Source organism: Pinus tabuliformis, chromosome 9 (assembly GCF_031772625.1).
Source record: "Pinus tabuliformis cultivar Carrire ecotype Pingquan chromosome 9, CPIR1, whole genome shotgun sequence".
Taxonomy (NCBI): Eukaryota; Viridiplantae; Streptophyta; class Pinopsida; order Pinales; family Pinaceae; genus Pinus; species Pinus tabuliformis.
This window is the reverse complement of record NC_142307.1, coordinates 115,178,055-115,200,435: the sequence shown is the minus strand read 5'-3', so window position 1 is coordinate 115,200,435 and position 22,381 is coordinate 115,178,055.

Here is a 22,381-nt window from a genome sequence, read left to right as displayed (position 1 = left end):
GAGCGCCAATGGGCGCGCCCCTTTTTGAGGATCTGAGTTATTGGCGCGGGTCAGACATTGGGTACCTGCACCAATGGGAAAAGGGCACTTTTCAGGGATAATTTGCAGAAGGTGTCTTGAGGGAACATGAAGTACATACTCAGGGGAACATAGTGCAAGTGTTTTTAGGCTATGTCACTGCTCACAGGTCCCGAAATGCATCCTCCAATGTACTGGAATCGGGGCGATAGGGACGGTGACCAACGGTGACAAATTACTGTGTAACAATTGAATACGAGATTCCTCAATAATCGAATCCCACCTCTGGTTGTCAAAGAGAATCACAATGGTATTCATCATGTGTACTCACTGAAGAGTTTCCACAACTAAGCAACTTCATACGAGGTCATACTCGTAGTTATGTATCTGGTCTCAGTGATACTTATAACAATTGATTTCTGCTTCCTGCTCATCCATGATATCAAAGCAGAATCCAAAGAGAACCAGCACTAAGAAGTGCTCTAGTGATCCTCCACACTGCCTGCCCAGATAGCATTCGAATAATCATGCAGTTTTCATATTTCCGCAGTGTATCTCAATCCATGAGAGATTGTGCCCCGAAGATATCTCAAAGGATTCTTGGCACCAATCCAGTGAGGCTCAACCAAATATGAGCTCTCCAAGCTAACTGCAAAACATATGTCCGGAGTTCACCAAGAACATCGATGTGATTGAGTTTATAAAACTCAGAGGCATTTCCCAAATCTTGTTCGACATCACTACCATATAACTTTTGAAAGTTAATATCCTCGAGGTAGTCACAGGCTTGTAGTTGATCATTCCACATTCAGAATCGAACTCCCTCTTACTTCTGCAAATGAGAGGGTATGCACCTGTCAGAAATAGGTCGTCCTTATGGGTGCCAATATGAGAGGCCTATCATCCACAACCTTCGGGTAATGGTTTGAATCGGTTTCACTCCTAGTGAATCTGAGCTTCATCAAACAACTGTCAATCCTCTCATACTACACCCAAGGTGTTTTGCTTCAAGCCATAGAGGGCTTTCTTCCATCTGTATACATGAGATTCCCATTCATGAATCTCAAACTCCACGAGTTGTTCCAAACATGTGGATCTGTTACATGAGGGGAATGGTCTCCTTTTAAGATTTTCCTTCGGTACATCTCAGACAAGTACCTTCATGCTCTTTTTGAATTCATTCATCCCGGTCACCATCTGACTCATAGACCTCTGGTGTCGAGTCAATGGACACGGTCCCCAGTGGACTTGATACAACCCTGAACTCTAAAACATCTTTGAAAAATCTATTTTCAAACACGTACCTTTCCATCGATGAATGCCACCTTGAAACCTTAAACTTCCATTTCCGAGATGGACACCATGTTCTTGTTGCGACTAGGTACATAAAAGAGATTTTGGGGTTCCTTGATTTCTTTGAAGAGTCGACCATTTCCTTGATGACCTGAATTACTTATCATTCCTTTGATCAATGAAGATGTCCCTGGAATGATTGTTATCTTCATCAAGAGATGTGTCTCTACTCAATGCATGATGGCCAAACTTATTGCAACCAAGGCATTTGCCTTTCCTTCCACCATTAGATCTGAACTTCCCAAAGAAGTGATCTTCCATTGTGCCATTCTGATAATATTCTTTGCTTCTACTTCACCCTTAGCGAACTTAGAAGAGGCATGTGGAACTCATTGATCCTTTTGTCTTGTCCCTATTGTCTTTTGTGATTTCTGTTTCACTCTTGCTTGGGAATTTTCTTCAGCTCAGCTCTGATACCATGTTAATTTTAGGTATGTTCTATGCTAGAGAAATTTATTTAAATTTCTTTTCCACATTAGCAATCACATCAGCATAAAGTAAACTGTGGATAGAACATAAATATAAATTGTAGAAGACAAGCCAAGAAAAGCGGACACAAGATGTGGTGCTAGCCAAGGACAAACCCCACAATGTGGGGAAACCCTTGATCAATTCTTCTTTTATGTTCTTCAAAGTTTAGTAGAGAAAGTGAGAGAGATAGTACATTTACAATAGAAGTCAATCACTTTGACTTTTGATATCGACATGGGATCATTCGAAGACATATTGCTTCAACTGATTCTCTAAGGTGACTCATTCACTTATCATAGCGCTGCATCTAGTCTATTTGCTACACATTACCCTCTGACACCTTGTTGTATTGTCACATGTGTTGAACCCTAATGACTGAGCTACTCTCATCTTCATCCTGCTCATCATGCTACATCTTCCATGGTCTTATTCATCATCAAGCTGCCCATGCTCTTGATCTCATTCATCATTATGCTACCCTTGCTCATATCATCATGCATCATTATGCTGCCCATGATCTCATACATCATGTTGCCTTCCTTTAGAGACAGATGCTCCAGCTGTTTCAGCAGTTCTCCGTAGTTCCGACGTTTCCGGTAGTTCCAGCTTTTCTAGCAATTCTGACAGTTCCGACATTTCTGGCTTTTCCAGCTCTGCCAACTTTTATAACTTGTTTGGATTTTATGGTATTTCTAGTATTTCCAACTTTTTCAGCATTTCCACCTTTTTCAGTAGTTCTGGATTTTCCGTCAGTTCTGGATTTTTCGGCTTTTTTGGAAGTTTTGGCTTTTCTGGCTTTTCCAGCTTTTTCAGTATTTCCAGCTTCTCTGGTGTTTTCAGATTTTCTAGTAGTTCTGGCTTTTCTAGAAGTTCCATCTTTTTCGTCTTTTCCGATAGTTCCGGATTTTTCGGCAGTTCTAGCTTTTCTGGCTTTTCCTTAGTACCTCTCCTCCTACTAAAACCAAAATACAAGTAGAGAGAGGAAGAGATCCAAGTGTGTGTAGAAATGACTTGAAGTCCTCTTCTATTTACACTAAAACGTAGAGGTTGAATAGACATGACTGTTGGGCTTCTGAGCCTACATAAGTTGCTAGCTAACTTAACAATTTGTCCATAACATAAATAAATTCATAACTTCATAAATACTTATCAGAATCGGATGATATTTAGATCAATCCTACACCTCTCAATGAGAGGGATCCAATAAAAATATCAGCTACCATAAATTATCCGAATTGGATCCATAAAGAACTGTCAAAGGAACCATGATTGTATGTGGTCAAACAAATATCAAAGAAATCAGAATTGTGATAAAAACACCCCTGCACCAATGGCAATGGAAACCAGCATGGAATGATGAGGACCTTGGTCAAAGTGCGTTGATCGAGGCCCATGGAGACTGCGCGGGAGGTCAAAGTAGCCCCTGGGAGGCCTGGATTGGGAGATGGAGGTGATTTTTGCTAATCGCACATTGTTGGGCAAAAAGGGCTAAAATGGAGAAGCCCCGAGCACTTGGTCGCATAGGGGAGCTGGAGAACTGTGGGTGAAAGGAAAAAAGTGCTAAAAGGACAAAGGCGGGACATGCGCTCTGGAAACTGGCAGTATTGATTGGGGCGCCCTCAAATGGTAAGTGGTTTTGGACGAGAGCAGAGTGATTCCACTCAACAATCGACACGTGGCAAGTGGAGGTGAGAGAAACCGTCGTTGATCACACGCTATCGGTCAAGAAAGTCAACCATGCGAAACATGTGTATGGCGTTGGATCTGGAGAGCCCAAATTGGATGATTGAGATTGCGCCCGATGGGGGAAGCAGAATCGACAAAGGAATGGGCTGCGATCTAGAAGGATTTGAAATCTATTTGACTGCCTGAGTGGAGGAAGAACTCATCCATGATGTAACCAAAGAAATGAACCGACGAAGCAGGCTGGTGTCATTTAGAGGAGGACATGTGGCCACTCCTTGAGCGATGATGATGACCCTGAATAGGAAACTCCAAGCACAACTGCACAAGGTGAACCGATGAACGCGGAAGAGGAATCGAAAAGACATGGGAATGAATGGCTTCAAATTCAATAACAGAGACAGAATATAGAGTAAGACAGTCAGTCAATCCAAAGACAGAGAGACCAGAATCCCAAAAGGAGGAAGGAACATAGAGAAAGAAGACAGTGAAGCAAAAGCAGAAAGAGGACAGAGGGCTGAGCTAACCAGAGGTGGCGTCGAGCACCAGAGGCTTGAGAGATCTGAGCCATCCTAGAGATGATCTGTCCGAGTTGAGCACCACATTAGGATCTTTCCACTATAGACCAGAAGGTCACAGAGCTGGTACAAAGAAGAAGTTTGTGTACTCAAGTGGCTTGGGGAATCCAAGAACCACCCTGCCAAGCAAATCTGTTACAAGTGACTCATATTGAGCTCCTACATTATAATTCTCTGCTTAAAAACAAAATAAAACAAGGCCACCATTGAAAGCTAGACCGAATATGTAGCCCTGGAGAATAGGGTGAAATCCTTATTAATTTCTTGTGTTCTTGTATTTGTTTACTATATTTCTCTACTGTCTTTCCATTTAATTATTTGTGTATTGGCAATATGATTGATCCGTTGCTTAAATAACATAGACACACACCAGCACATGAGTTTGTAATACCTTTAAACAATATATCTTTAATTGAGGTCACTCATAGGGTGATTATCAGATCAAGTGGTATCAGAGCTTTAGGCTATAAGGTTAGACAAGATTGTGTTGGTCTAGATGTGAATGCTCACTAGATCAAAGCTCAAATTAGGAGAAGGAGAGTTGGTGGAAACTAATCCTAAAATTAGGAGAGTCTATCCTCGGAAGACAATGTCAGAGGAAGGTTTTGTGGGGCTAGACCCTCAATTCATAGAAAGTTTCCTAGCTATAAAGTCTATGGTAGAAGAAATTTATAAGGACTTTAGAAAGCATAAGAATGAAGACTCCTCAGGTTCTAAACAAGATAAAGAAGAAGATGAGTCTTACTTCCATGACCACTCCAAAGGAAAATGGAAAGAGGAAAGATTTCTCACACCTCCTAATAGCCCTGTGCATAATAAGAAAGCATCTTTGATCAAGTTAGATGTTAAATTTGATTTTCCTATATATGATAGAGAGCTAAATGTTGAAAAGTTGGGTAATTAGATCAGACAAATTGATGTGTATTGCAGAGTACAGAACATAGACTCAGACAAGAGTAAGATTCACCTGGAAAGCCTATGTCTAGGAGGCACTACCTTGGTTTGGTGGGAAGGCAGAACCCAAGCTGATATGAAAAGACATGGTAAGACCATCTCTGTCTGGAGTGAATTTTATTGCTCAAAAAGCAGTTCTATCCATTGGCATACATGCAACAAGACATGATGAGTTGGCAAACTCTTTGGCAGTTGAAAGGGCAAAGTGTGCAAGGGTATACTCAAGAATTCAGAAAAAGAGCATTGATGTTGGGTATCTCATTAGACTCACTAGAGACTCTTTTGAAGTACATTGGTGGTCTACACAACTACATAAGGCATACCATCCTCATGTTTAATCCCACTAGTATAGATGAGGTATCTGTACAAGCTACTCATCTATAAGCTAGAGGAAAGAATGGAAATCCAGAAGTTGGGGGACCATCCCAACCCACTGTAAGCAAGAGCAAGGAGAAAATAAAGCAGAAGTGGAAAGCAAGGAAGGCTAACACTGAACAGAAAAGAAAAGCTTCATTCACTCACTGTAAAAAGGATGGGCATGATGATGAGCATTGTTGGATTCTACATCAAGAGCTGAGACCTAAGAAGTCCGAGGGCAAGAAGAAGAAGTCTGTTGCAACTATTCAGAAATATTTGGGGTCAGACTCAAGAGATGAAAAAACTATAGCAGCCACAGGTATAAAAGGTAAGAATTCTGAAGCATCTACAAGTAATTCTACTCAATGTGTTATTGATGAAGAAAATGAGAGAAAAGTACATGAGCTTTTCCATATTCGAGTTATTTCCAAAAATCAAAATATTGATACTTCGTTTGATAGTGGCTCACAAGTAAATTTTATTTCTGAAGCAATTGTAAAGAAATTGGGATTAGCAACTACACCTCACAAGAAACCATACCCATTAAGATGGTTGAATGATAAAGCACAACTATAAGTGACTAGACAGTGCAAAATCAAGTTTTCTTTTGGGTCAACATTTGTAGATGAGGTTGAGTTAGAAATAATTCCTTTGGATATGTGTGGAATTGTTTTAGGAAGTCCTTACTTATATGATAGGAAGGATATTTTCTATAGAGCTGAGAACAAGTATCTACTTGTTAAAGATGGAATCGAATGCTTTGTAAGAGCTCATAAGCTCAAGAATAATTATACTCTCATAAACTCAGGGCAGATGAAAAGAATGATAAATTCACACAAAAAATTCTTAGTGATGGTTGTAAAGGAAAAGAAACTTGATAAAACCAATGTATTTGAGAGCTGTAATGTTGAACAACAAGCTGAAATAGAGAAGGTTGTTTCAGAGTATGATGTCTTATTTCAAGAACCTAAAGGTCTACCACCCAAAAAGGGAATAGTACATGATATTATTTTGTAGCAAGATGTTCCATTGCCTAACATTGGGATGTATAGGTTGTCTGCTTTAGAGAATGATGAAATCAAGAAGCAGGTGTAGGAGTTGCTCGAGAAAGTGTTCATCAGGCCTAGCACATCACCATGTGGGTCACCAATCATTTTGGTGAGAAAAAAAGATTGCTCATGGAGAATGTCCGTTGATTATCGAGCAATGAATAAGATAACAATTAAAAGTCGTTATCCCCTTCCTCGCATAAATGATATTTTAGATCAGTTAAAGGAAGCTGTTTATTTCACCAAACGGGATTTGCACAGTGGATACCATAAGGTCAGAGTTGCAGAGCAAGACGCATGGAAGACTACTTTCAAAACAAAGTAGGGATTGTATGAATGGCTGGTTATGCCTTTTGGCTTAACTAATGCTCTTGCTACTTTCATGAGATTAATGAATGATGTACTCGGACCTTTTCTTGATGACTTTGTTGTTGTATACCTAGATGACATTCTGATTTTTAGTAAAACGAGGGAAGAACATTTAAAGCATGTTAAGCAGACATTAGATGTTCTGAAAAGAGAAAAAATTTATGTTAAACTCTCAAAATGTGAATTTGGCAAAACGTCTCTAAACTACTTGGGTCATATAGTAGGGGGAGGTGAATTGAAAATAGATCCCTCTAAAGTGGCAGTCATTGTGAACTGGCCTAAACCCAAGTCTACTACAGAAGTGAGAAGCTTCTTAGGAGTAGCAAAATATTGGAGAAAGTTCATTTCTAACTTTTCCTCCATTGTAGCTCCCTTACATGCTTTAACAAGATTGAATAAGGTGTTTCAGTGGGGAGGAAAACATCAGAAAGCCTTCGACACCTTGAAAGAAAACATTAGTACAGCACCTGTACTAGCACTACCAGATCTACAAAGACCATTTGAGATCCAAACTGATGCTAGTGACTATGCCATGGGAGCAGTGTTGACACAGCATGGTAAACCCATATGTTATCATTCTGAGACTTTTAATCCTGCAGTAGTTAACTATCCTACATATGATAAAGAATGGTATGCATTATTTCAGAGTGTGAAAAAGTGGAAACATTACTTAATGGGCAAAGAGACAGTAATACATACAGATCATCAACCACTTCAATATCTGCACTCCCAAACTGAGTTGCAGCAATCAAGACATTACACATGGATGGTTTTTCTACAACAGTTTCATTTAGTCATCAGATATAAAAAGGGCATACATAACAAGGTTGCAGAAATGTTATCTAGACCCATTATAAATGCATCTACCATACTTAAGCATAATTGTGTGTTACATGAAAGCTACATTGAACAATATGCTCAGGGTATGGTCTTTAAACTTTGAGTCAAGGCAAAAGAGCATAAGAATTAGACTATCATGTAAAGGACCGACTCTTATACCATTGTGGGAAACTATGCATTCCACAAACTGAGAGGATAAAGATAATTAGGGAAGCACACACTTCTCTGATATCAGGTCACTTTGGGGTAAGTAAAACAGTTGCATAGCTGCAAAGGTTTTACTATTGGTCGAAAATGAATGAGACAGTTTCTAGATATGTAAGAGGGTGTGATATGTGTGATAAAAGCAAGCCCAGTAATAGAAAGTTAGGCTTGTACACTCCATTGCCAGTTCCTTCTCATCCTTGGGAACGTGTTTCCATGGATTTTGTTGGAGGACTGCCTAAATCTAGGAAAGGTCATGATTATCTATATGTTGTTGTGTATAGGTTCAGCAAAATGTGTACTTTGACACCTTGTAATAAAAAGATTACAACTGAACAGATTGAAAAATTGTTCTTTGAACATGTATGGGTTCATTTTGGATTACCCACTTCCATTGTATTTGATCAAGACACCCGATTTGTGGGGAAGTTTTGGTCGAGTCTGTGGGAATTGATGGACACCAAATTGAAGAAAAGCACAACTTTTCATCCACAAATAGATGGCTAGATAGAAGTAGTAAACAGGACACTGATCCAGTTACTGAGAGGATATTGCAGCAAACATCCTAAGCTTTGGGATGAACACTTGTGTTATGTGCAACATGCTTACAACAAAGCAATACACTCTTCTACACAGAGATCTCCTTTTGAGACCTATTTTGGTTTCATACCAAGGTCTCCTTTGGATTTTGTCTTTGGTAAAGATACCATGGTTGAAGGACACAGTGATGTGGACAAGGCAACTAGGTTCATTGAACAGATCCAGGAGATCCACTATGCAGTACAGGAAACGTTGGAAAAGAGCCAAGCCAAGTACAAGGCTAGGCATGACAAGCATCGGATGGAGCATAGTTTTCAAGTTGGAGACCAAGTCTGGTTGTATATCAGCAAGGATAGGATGCAAGGTGAAGGTAAAAATATAAATCCTATCAGGTATGGACCCTTTAGGATACTTGAGAAGATTGGTGAAAATGCTTTTCGCCTTGATCTACCAGATTACATGCACATCTACTCAGTCGTAAATGTAGATTCCTTGAGATTGTTTGAACCTTCAATGATTGAAGACCCTGAAGAGTTGAGTCAATTTCCTTCTATTGATGACCTACTACCTGAATATCTTAATGAGTTGCAGGAAGACATAGTGCTAGACAGGAAGGTGAGGACAATGTGCAGGGGAGATGTTGAGTACCTCAGGATTGGGCTCAAAGGTTCAAAGCCAAGCAGTGCAAAGTGGATTGAGATTAGACAAGTGAGAAAACAATACCCTCACTTAGTCGATGCTTGAAAACCAACTTTTGGTGGTCCAAAAGCTTTTCTAGTGGGAAGGCTGTGATCTGAATTGGATCCATAAAGAACTGTCAAGGAACCATGACTGTATCTGGTCAGAAAAATATCAAAGAAATCAGAACCGCGATAAAAAACACCCCTGAACCAGTGGCAATGGCAGCCAGCATGGAACGATGAGGACCTCGGTCAAAGCACACTGACCGAGGCCCATGGAGACTGTGCGGGAGGTCAAATTAGCCCCTAGGAGGCTCGAATCAGGAATGGAGGTGATTTTTCATGCGCGATTAATTGCGCATCGTTGGACAAAAAGGGCTGAAATGGAGAAGCCCCGAGCACTCGTTCACGTAGGGGAGCCGAAGAACTACAGGTGAAAGGTAAAAGGCGCTAAAAGGACAAAAGTAGGACCCGCGCTCTGGAAACTAGCGGTATTGATCGGGGCGCCCTCAAATGATAAGTGGTTTTTGATGAGAGCGGAGCAATTCCACTCAAAAATCGACATGTGGCAAGTGGAGGTGAGAGAAAACCACCGTTGATCACGTGCTATTAGTTGAGAAAGTCAACTACGTGAAACGTCTGTATGGCATTAGATTTGGAGAGCCCAGATTGGACGGTTGAGGTTGCGCCTAATGGGGGAAGCGGAATTGATGAAGGAATGAGCCGCGATTTAGAAGGATTTGAAGTCCGTTTCATTGCCACGGTGGAGGAAGAACTCATCCATGATGTAACCAAAGAAATGAATAGACAAAGCAGGCTGGCACCATTTAGAGGAGGACATGTTTCCACTCCCTAAGTGATGATGATGACGCTAAACAGGGAACTCCAAGCGCAGCTATAGAAGGTGAATCGACAGAGGTGGAAGAGGAACCGAAAAAACATGGGAATGAATGGCTTCAAAGCCATGAACAGAGACAGAATACACAGATATAGTTAGTCAGTCCAAAGACAGAGAGACTAGAATCCCGAGAGGAGGACGGGACACAGAGAAAGAAGAAACTGAAGCAAAAGCAGAAAGTGGATAGAGGGTCGAGCTGACTAGAGGCAACATCGAGCACCGTAGGCTTGAGAGATTCGAGCCATCCCAGAGAGGATCTATCTAGGCTGAGCACCACATTGGGCTCTTTCCACTATAGACTAGAAGGTCACAAAGCTGGTAGGAAGAAGTTTGTGTACTCAAGTGGCTTGGGGAATCCAAGAACCACCTTGCTAAGAAAATTTGTTTCAGTTGACTCATATTGAGCTCCTGCACTGTAATTCTCAGCTTAAAGAAAAAATAAAACAAGGCCAACACTGAAAGTTGGACTAGAGATGTAGCCCTGGAGAATAGGGTGAACTACTTATTAATTTCTTGTGTTCTTGTATTTGCTTACTGTATTTTTCTGTTGTCTTTCCATTTAATTGTCTATGTATTGGAAATCTGATTTATCCATTGCTTAAATAACATAGACACACACCAACACATGAGTCTGTAATACCTTTAAACAAAAAATCTTTAACTGAGGTCACTCATAGGGTGATTATCAGATCAAAAAATAATAAGACCCACATGGAGTTTGTCCCAAGTTGCCAATTTTAACACCATGTTCGATCAACATATTCATTTTTTGTAAGTAATCTATCTTAGTCTGGAAAAGGGTTAAACTTATACTGAGTAGATGTCATTCCCAATCTGTTTGTGAGGTGAAAAGGAAAAGCGCCCAAAAACCTTTTCACATTTCAAGAGTCTGAAAAGAGCTTAAATAGGACTCCACTTAGAGGAACGAGTGGTGTCTAGGATAGAAATTGGTTCTGGTGATGTTGGAACTTCTCAAAACATGTAAAGGTCAAGAGGGTGGCTAATAAAACCACTCATTGCAAGTGTTCCTAAAAAAGGGTAAAACAACCAAGTGAAAGCATATGATCAGCCAAGAAGATAGTGATGATGGAAGGAGAAAAACCAAGAATCATTTGATGGAAGAGGCTGATAGAATGGAAATTAAGATGGTTAAAATGGAGATGGGCTCATTTTTACACAAGCTTGAACCATAGGGAACTATGGTTGGATTTAGTTTCATGTTTACACAAGCTTGAAACGAGAAACTATGCTTGGATTCAGTTTCATTTTCACACAAGATTGAAACAAGAAAAACTATGCTTGAGATTGGTTTACATACCCCCAGCATGATGACTCGATCCTAGGTGCATGTGCCCCAAGATTCATTAAATTCACATAAGTAGACTACTCATGTCCAGCAGGTGGATGGAATGAAGGTTCAATTATGAGACCAAGTAAAAGACTCGACTAGGATTTTACGAGATCTAATCGAAGACTCAAATTGGAACTTTGCTCCAGGGAACATTGTTTCATTTTTTAATGAGCTTGACACAAGAAAAGGAACTCTGGTCATATTCCCTGTTTCATATTTTAACAAGCTTTACACAAGACAAGGAACTATGCTCATGGACTTGTTTCATTTTTTAAATAGGTTGACATGGTAAAATAACTATCTTCATATTCCTTGTTTCATTTTTTTAACGAGCTTGACACAAGATAAGGAACTTTGGTCATGATTCCTTGATCGTGACCCATAAGAAGTCATGACTTCCAAGAGGTTCTCATTAGATGGGAGAACAATTCTCTAGAAGGGATGCATAGCAAGGAATCCATTAGAGAGATCTGGTTACAATGCCCCTAGTACATAATGCACAACATCACATAAGTGATCGTTAGTTGATGTAGACATGGAATGAGTTGCCACATAATTGACCTGTGGCAGGGAAGATACCATTGGGACAAAAGCACCATTTAGGGAAGATTGTTGACTGGAATCCATATTTGGACCAGGAAATGAAAGCTAGTCAACGGTGACAATTTTGCCTTCATGCGAGAAACACGTCACTCGAAAAAGTGTTGAAATAATAGCTCCCATGTCATAAACATAATCGTACCCAAGAATTAAATTGTAATCTAAAGGGTGTGGGAGTACCATCACCTTGAGATAATCAATTTCTCCTCCCAAAGTAATAGGCAACTAAGGAAGGATCCCTAATGGTTGACTGGTTCCTCTTTTAAAATCCAACACATTCTGGATAGGCACAAGTGGTGGCGAACCAGGCGCTTGCCAAGAAGTGGAGGAAATGATACTCATATGCACCTTCATCTATAATAGTGCCAGATACAATCATATTATAAACTTGTACTATGATCTAGAAAGTCAGATAAGAAGGAAGACAACATCCTGCCAGTCGATTCGAATGAAAGGAAGTGACCAGACTACTTGGAGGGGGTACCGTAAGAACGGGAGAATTACCCCCTTGAGCTACGAGAACGAGAGGATTTTCCTCTTGTCTTGATGGAACAGGAGGGTTGCCTCCAAACTCATTGGAATTTGAAGAAACGAAAAGAACCTAAGTGGTATCATACTCACTCTCTACGGGAAAGGTAAGATTAACTCAAGGTGAAATCAGGTCAACTAATTGGTCAAGTATAGACTCATGGGATTCACATCCACAAAGAGTGGGTTTGACCAATGGTTGATTTGGGTTAGTTACTTCATCAACTAGTGAAGGATTCAGGGAGAGTCTCCTATAACTAGATGGAAGTCACTACAGAGAAGCAGGACGATTATCCAACACTTTTTGGGCTTCATCTAGATAGAGACAAAGGTGAATGGGGTGATTCCCTTCGCATAACCTACATGGAAACTTAAGTTTTCCCTTCTTTCCATGAACTTTACTATCATTAGTTGATGGTGTGTCACTAGCATGATCTCTACAAGTTGGTGACACAGGATGATGTGAACGAGATGACCATTCTTCTAACATCTGAGGAATACCAGAACGGTTTCGAAGAAGATGGTCTCCCGTACAAAGTTTGCAAAGTTACTGAAGTTTGTGAGGCTTATCGGATGGTTTCTCACCAAAAGTTGCATTCAAAGCAATGGTTGCTTGGTTGCCCTACTGTTGAATTTTCTTATTCTTCTTATCCATCTAGTTACCTGTGTCAATGCTTTCATTAGGCAAAGAGGAAGAAGGGGAGGAAGAAACAACCGATGAAGAAGGTAAAGGGTCAAATTTAGGATCAACTGGAGGTTGGTTTTGTCCAGGTGGAGGAGTACTTGATTGTGGAGAAATCATGATATTTTGAACCAAGGAGGTTGAAAAAAACCATACTGGCAAGCCAATGGTAGATCCTGAAAGGGATAATATAGCCATATAAGGAGCAACAATATTCCTGAAATGAGGAAAAGGACTAGGATTCCCATCAAAAGGAATTCTTGATCAGTGGACTCTGGAGTTGTTGCCATATGTTTCAACCTAACATCAACTAAGGAGTGACGTGGAGGATGTTATTCGTGGTCAATTAATTTATTTTAATCAAAATAACATAACAAAACAAAAGGGGGATTATCTAGGCAGAATGATTACCAAGTAACTGTGAAATCCAATAGACTAGCTCAGTAAACCATGAACTTAACATACGTGCAGGAAATATACCCAAATGTTGTGCTCGGTGTATCACAGTATACAAGGTGGTAGACGTAGTTACCTATGGATGGATAACAACCTAAGGTATTCATCCAAAATATACCCGAAAGTATGTGGAGGCCCAATCCGTGTTAGCGTTAGCTAATGCGAAACCGCATAGTGAGAGTATTCCTTTATAATTTTCGTATTATAACACCACCCTATATACCCGAAGGTACGTGGATAAGCTACAATATAATTACGCACATGGAATGAGGTATCACAATCAGAATGTATCACAGACAATTAACAACAGCTTCTATGTATTACGACGTTGAAACACATCTCTAGCCTAGAACCCCTAAATGTTATGCATTAAGTTACAATGCTCCATTAAGTTAATTGAGATAACTTTTAAGTTGATCTTCGTAAGAATTTTCCTTTCAAGGTTCACCACGTGATGCTTTTTTGCAATTCCTAGAATGCAACTAACATGAGAAACATTATTTCATTTAATTAACAATGAAAACGGTAGCTAGTAAGGTATAGAGCAATCAAATCTTTGACAAAGAGCAAAGAGCACACCTAATGCAATTTCCCTAGCTATTCCTACCAAGAATTCACAAACTACAATATGCACAATGCAAGTTTTTATTTTAATTTCACTTAATGTTTAGATCAATAAAAGGAAATTAAATGCACAAACAATCAATCAATCCTTTTCGCAAGAAACGAAGACTTTATGATAGTACCTTTTTTCAAAGAAATGAAGACTTTATGACTCTTCCTTTTTAGGAAAGACTAATCGATTATAAGCTAACTTTGACAATGAACTGATAATGATAAAGAAATCACTTAAGAAACATTAAACAATCAAGGCCAAAGTAGGGATAGGAGGAGAAATACGAATTTATTTCAGAACCACAAGCATAATTGATCTTTCAACAAACAACAAGAGAAGCAACTTTGGAAAAATCAGACCAAAGGTGGGTTTTTTAGCCTAAGAGGAATCAACGTAGGCCAGAGAGGGGGGCAGTGTGCTGCAATGCACTGTCTCTAAGGCAGGGGCTGCTCTGTAGTGCACTGTGTGAAGAAAAACACTACGCCGGTGCGAGAGAGTCAATCGAAGAGACATTCAAGCCCAATTTTTGACTAAAAACATTTCAAGAATATTGAAATAAGATGAATAAAGTTAAGAAAAGTCTACTAGGGTGTGATGTGATGAGGGTAGGCCACCAAGAATGACAGTTGTCCCCAATATGATCTCTAATTTGTTACATGGAATTTGCATCTACGAATAAACACATCTTCCCTAGGTGGGTGAGTACACCAAGAATAACAGAGAGAAAGTAGTTTAATATTTTCTTATAGAAGATAAAATAGATGGATGAACATACTTGTTGCCTTTCGCTTCCTAAATATTTTTTGAATCGCTCCCATCACTCCCACTTGACCTAAATCCACTCAAAAGGTACCTACATCAATAGAAACAGAAACAAGAAACGATCAAAGCATACATGAACTATCAACTATAAAAAAATGGAATCGAATACATAGAAACACATAATGATCATAGATATGAACAATCATATGAGAAAAGGAATAATCTCTTTATTAAATATAAAAGGAAGAGTATCATCCAATACAGTTCAATCCTATGCCACTCCTCCAGCTTTAGTCTAACCCTCGCCACTTCAAAAGCATAACACTCCAGCAACATGACATTGCTTAACATAAACTCAATCCTCAAACCAATAGAATCTCCTTACAAACTTCGGATTCTAGCCCCTTGATCACTATGGTGAGTGCTTAATTTATAGGAAATGGAGGTGGTTTTTTCATAAATGAGAGTATTGAATGGCTTTCCAATCTTGGCATTAGTTTCCATGGAGCAAGGGATGAGAGGATAAGAGGTTAATGGATCCTTAGCGTATCTAATTTTGAGCTTATAGTAGGGGATAAGAGATGAGAACTTTCTAGAGTCATCTAGAATGAATGAATATTCCTAAAACCCTATGAAAATTTTGCTCAATCTCACCCAGCATAGGCTAAAGAGGGCCTAATTTCACTACAGTGCAAGCCACAATGGGCTACCTGCTCTGTAATGCACGATCTCAAGGATTTGGCTGTGTTGGTGTCCCAAGGAGGCATTTCAGGAAGGCTTCAGGCCATGAAAATTTCATAGAAGGATACATTCAATGAGTTTACTTCCCTAGGGAATGTAACAACTGAATTACGGTTTAATGAGCCCTAAAAGTATTGATATAAATATCGGGAGTGATGTGCCCAAATAGAACTATAAAAATGAGTAAATATTGATGGGGATTATAATGTTTTTTCAAGTCATCCACATACAGCAAATCATCAATGTGGGCAATAATGTTGAAAGCCAAACACTCCAATACCCTTGAGTAGCTTTCAAGAATGAATTTACCAACATCCTACAAAAAAACCACACCATAATAACATGTTCAATCAACTTTCAGTAAACATGTCAAGAAGATCCATACATCACAGTAGATAATCAACTACTAAACATAAAAACTTCCTACTAAACACCTGAATGTCAACAGAATGCACACAACACATTAAAACATAAAATACTAAACATTTCAATTTCCTACATCCATTTCCACTGCAGGATGCATATGTCACAGTAAAACTAAAAGAATAAACTACAAAATATTTTAGTCTTGATGCAATTAAATGAAATATCTTGCTCTGATAGTTTATAATCCAAGTGAAAGACAACCACACGAAGTCTGTAAACACTTCTACTTAAATTAAATTTATAGTGTAAGGGAAAATTCACGTTGGGGGGATGTTTCATTATATATTGGCTCTTTCTCATATCTAAGACAGTCTGTGACAATCCAAACAATCTCCGTTTTATTCTTAATAGAAGGCTCTCAGCTCTATTTGCAAGGAGTTCCCTCTTCTTTGAATTCCCCATGAAATCTCTGACAATACCCCATAAAGATTTCATATTTGGTCTATTTTCCTTTCCATTGTTTGATTGTTTCCCAATGAGTTTCCAACGTCAACACAACTTCAATACAATTTTTTATTTTGAGAGTGTGGTTTTTAGAGGAAAAATCTAGGAAACCAGGAAGACAATTTGGGAAGAACTATTATGCTATAATGTACTAGTAGATGATATCCCCAAGACTTCTTTTTCCATTCTGAGATAGGGAAAATAGAAAAGCTAAATAAAATATCCAGGAATTGATATCAACTATTTGCATTTGACAGACAATAGATATCACATGAATTTTTTTTAAAGAAAAATGCAAGTCACATTTTGTTTATCACTACAACACAACACACTCTACAAATCTTATAGCATCATGTCAAATAGTCCTGGACATATTAGTTTACCATAAGCACTATATTGTCCAAGTTGAATCTGTTTTCAATACTAATATGAAGGGCCACTATCATGTCTGAGCTAAACAATGAGTACACCACAAAAATCCAAACAGAACAATATGTTTCAAGATTCTGTGGAAAATGTCAGTATAAACTAATTGAAACAAGAAGAATAATAAATAAAGATGACTTATTGCTTCAATGACTAATCCCATATTGCGGAATGTTCATAGAGACACATGTCCAATCTTTTACCTCGAGCGTACTGAGGCATTTTCGTGGTCTCTAAATTCCCAAAATTGTTCCACAGTTGTCTGCTTCTCGCCTACTATTATGGCCTTTCCAAAAAAATAAAGTAGAGGGAACAATCTACATCATCAGCTTCCTTCTGATGCTCCCTAGAACTAGCCAGAGCAAAGGACCTCCTTTCTTCAACCTCTTTTGCATAGTAATGTAGGCCAAATGCCACAGAAGGTTCACTACAGTAAATGGTTTTGTTAAACACATTATGGATATGAATCAACAAAGATATCCATTTCATTATATTTTGTTGATGCAAGTATTTTACATCTAATTTACTGAGCAATTGGTCGCTGACTTCGTAAAACCGTTGAAATACATAAAGAAGATTTGGTGTTCTTCAGAGTTTTACAAACTAACGCAGACCTATGCCCTAGGGCTATTTTTTTCCTTGGAGAGATTTTTATGATACAATTTAGTCCTCGAGGAAATCCCTTCTTCATTGCACTCCCTCTTGGAGTGGCATATGCATGCACCCTTAGGATCTCTTGGGGAAAATGACTATATGGCTTCCATACCAGATTGTTCTTTAAAAAGAATCTTACCCTCTTCACTTTTCTTTATCCACTTTTTCCAGTAGAGGTAACCCCACTTAAAAAATCAGAGTAAACAAATTCTTCTCCATTTTCATCATACTTTTGTTGGAATTATTTCTTCCATGTAATGTGTGAGTTGTCATTGTGAGTCTAGTTGTCAATTTAGAAGTAGTCAGTTTCCTATGTGTGAGTTGTAATAGCTATCTAGATGTCTCCTTGTCAGTGATCTAAATGCTATAAATATGTCACCCTTGAGATCAATAAAATATAACAATTGTGCTTTGTGTTTGTGTGTACAATATCTATGGCTCTCTTTCATATTTCTAGCATGGTATCAATGCCAGTTCTAGCTTGATTTACTAATAAGACGATCAAGAAAAATGTGAGAGTTATGAGAGCTAATCCTCTCTATATTAGGAAAAGAAAAAGAGGATTCCTTATAACATGCAGTATCATATATTAGAGGAATTCCATGATTTTTAATGACATCTGTTAGAGCTATAAAATCAATGGCTAAGAATGTTCATATGTGCCCAAGTTTGTTCTCGCTTAGTGCATCACGGGGTTTAGAGAAGAGATCGTGATGTCGTTCTACAAAATATTTAGTAGAATCAACTTTCCAGTGTGGCTCCAGTTGTTGCATTTGTTTATTATGATGCGCGTCATCAGGAAAGATAAGAACAAAGGGAAACGTTATAAGAACTCCAAGTGCTGGTCACGAACTTCCTTATGGATTTCTCGATTATGGATTTTCTTTTCTAGTCAGGTTGTGTAAATGTTGGGACAATGGAAAAATAATTGGTTTCAATAGTAATTTGAAAAAAATAAATTATTTTATGGTTTTTAGTGATTATATATGTAAAATTTATGTTGTGACAGAAAAAAACATATAGAGAACTACAAAGAACAGGTCAATTATTGAATAGGCTGATGTGACTCTTCGTGTTCTGGGAGTATTAGCCACAAGTATTTTTTAATAAGCTTAAGTTGACGTGACCTGTCGTGCTCCTGGAGTGTTAGTATAGGTTATTTTATAAGTCAAGTTGTATAATTTTCTGCCGAAGACATTATGTATCTAGAATGCTATCCTCAATAACTTATGAAGGCTGTGGATTCACATATGATGGTCGTTCCATATGATGGTTCAGTGTCAAGACTGACCCGTTGTGCTTTGGGAGGTTGAGAAGGTACAATTCTACAAAGTTCATCAACGATGGTGAGATGCAGTTACATTTTAAATGGAGGTCAAGTGACAGCTCAAAGATGTGGTGGTGAAAGAGCGTTGTTTGCAGGATTCTAGAGTGGAAGCTGGTGCTGATGCTGACCATATGAGACAAATCTGACAATTTTTATTTATATATTGTTGTAATGTGTGTTTTTTATATTCTCTACATGTAAGCATTAAGGGAGGGTGTTGGAAGTAATGATTCCATATAATGTGTGAGTTGTCATTGAGTCCCTAGGTGTCAATTTAGTAGTAGTTAGTTTTCTATGTGTGAGTTGTAATAGCTATCTAGATGTGTAGTTGTCAGTGATCTAGATACTATAAATATGTAACCCTTGGTATCAATAAAATATAACAAGTGTGATTTGTGTTTTTGTGTATAATATCTCTAGCTCTCTTTCATATTTCTAACAACTTTACCAGACTTAAACTTCTAGGAAGCTCATTTTCTTCACTTTGTGGCCTTTTCCTTTTCTTAGATCCAGTTTATAGAGGATAAATTGGAATTGATAGAGAAGGTACTGGTGAAGTAAAATTATCCAATTATGAAAGAATGGTCTTCTCATAGTGTTTCTCATGATATTAGATGTCTGTAACATCTGTCATCTTCAAATCATTGTACTCTCCTTTAAGAAGTTCCATTCTTTCTCCCCCATTAACTTCATTCTTTGCAACTCCATAACTGCATGCATACTTGAAAGTTACTTCATGTTGAAAATCTTGTATCTCTTCTACTTTAGAGTTGGATTTCATTTCAGAACTTTTGGTAATACCAATGGTTGTTTGTCCATTTCATTTCCATGTCACACTTTTACTACTGTTGTCTTAAAATGAGCCAAATTCATTTTGAACCTCCTCACTAATTTGTTCAATGCTCTCTGTCTTATTCACATGCCATTTGTGAAATCAAGAAACATAATATGTTGGTAGTTCTTTGATAGAAAGAGCCTTGCTATCTATTGATTTCTCTGCATATATATTACGAAATATCTTTAGCTTCATAATTCTCTCCCAAAAAATCATGATACCAGATGGAGCTTAAGAGTTCAAATGCATGTAATTAGCTTCAATCCAATTAGCGATAGTTGATGATAACATAACCAATTTACTATTTAGACCTGCTCAGTAGTTTCATAATCACATGATTTTCTCTTTAAGTTTTCCTGTTGGGGGGATTTTGTCATCAAATTAGCCTAACTAATGACTTAAAGTCCAATAGTTGTATAATTATTACAAATCAAATACTCTCTTGGCTTTCCACTCTGCAATTAAATTAATGACATCATTTCTTACTATTCATTTGTGTAGATCCAAAAAATGCCACATTTGTGTTTATTTGATTACGTAATAACTATATAATGGTTAAGGCAACCAAAGATAGAAAAGTAGTAGAAAACTAGGAACAACAGAAAATGGTTGAGAAGATATTTATTATAAAACTTAGAAAATATTAGCATTTGCATTTTCACATTTGAATGTGCATAAAGAAATCAAATTGATTGTTGGAAAACATCACAAAGTTAACTATTCAGATGTGGCAAGGTTGAAATACCTGCACCGTGTGGTGAGAGACACACTATGATTATACCTCACAGGGCTGTTATTTGTTCCTCATGAATCAATAGAAGTTGTGACAGTAACAGGAAGCCATGGATAGGGGGAGTCATATAAAAATAAAATTAAAAGTAAATGCCACTATTTGGTGACTAATGTTAACAACACAAGCACTAATACAAAGCGTCCTTTCTGGAAATTAAATATTTTAGTTGTTGCAGTAAGTTGGAATTAATACTACGCTTTGTGTACAAAGTGTCGAAGCCCATGTGTGGGGTGCGGAGGTGTGCCCCCTGTTTCATCTTAACATGAACGAATTCCCATTCTAGAACTTTAGTAAAAATATTAAGTTACAAAACTCACCTTATCTTATATGATTTCCATTTTCATATGAATGTTAAGGTGGTATATCACTAAAATATTTTTTATTTTTACTGATATTGTCTGGGAGGTATTTGTATTAAATATCAATGGTTCTGAGTGTTGTCTAGTGCGAGTACTTCCTTGTTGTGTATTGGTATGCTCGGGTTATTTTGTGTTGTATTTATTTCTTTCTTTTTGTAAATCTCAATGAAATCAATAATGCTTATCTGGCCAGTATGTTAGAAATAATAAGAGTGTGAATCAATATTTCATTCCAAATTTAAACTTTCCTTAGTTTATATTTTTCATTTTCAATCTGATTCATTAGTTTTAGGTGGAAACTCAAGACAGGAGAAAACCTATGCTATTGTATATGTTTTGTTTTTTTAATATTAAAATTAGTTTTGTTACAATTTTACACTGGTTTAATCTTTTACTATTGTTACAGGTGTGTAGCTCCAACCTTAACAAGAATCCAACCTTCATTAAGTTTTACATCTACTACTAGAAGGAATCAACTGCTCCTTATTACTTCTAGTGATCCATTTTTCACAAGGTTCCCAACTAATACCACTTGCAACAAAAAGCTGATTTTATATGTCATTGTACCACAATGTAGCTAAAAAGGTCTCTACCCCTTAACCTTTTAGAAATTTACTACTCACCCACCAACACCACATTAAAAATTTCCAAAAAAGTCAACAATTAATCATATAAATAACACATCAACAACTTGTCATATTAACACCTTCAACAGACTTAAAATTTGTTCCTTGCACTATCACAAATATTATTGCATTTGGCTTCTCACTCATAACATGTATACCAAACGAAGCCACCTTCAAACAAAAAATATGATGTATGCTTGAAAATTACTCAGGGGTGGGTGAATCAGTAATTGCATCTTTCCAATTTTTAAATCAATCTAATTATTTACGACATAAGAAAATAATAGAAAGAAAAAAATTGTTAAGCAACAACACATTAATAATGCATTAAATGAAAACTTATATAAATAAATAAAGGTTACAATTAAATGAAATTTGCTCCAAAATGTTGAAAGTTGCTCCAAAATGTTATATAACCCTGCTCCAAAAAATATGTCATTGTTGAGCTCCAAATAAGATATTGTCGCTACTCCAAGCAATTATCAAGCGCCAAGAAGGTTGTATCACCAACATGCTCCTAAGAACTTTGTGTGAAGAATACATTAGAAGAATGATGGAAAAATTGTGTATATACCAAGCTAGACACAAAACCATAATTTATAAAAGTGACATCAATCAATCAAGATCTCAATTTATAATACAAATACTACTCCAAAGCCAAAAGAAATAATCATCAACACATTTCTTGTATGAATGTATTGCTTACAACGTTTCATTGATACCAATTGGAATATAACCCATTGATCCCAAGAAAAAGGCAA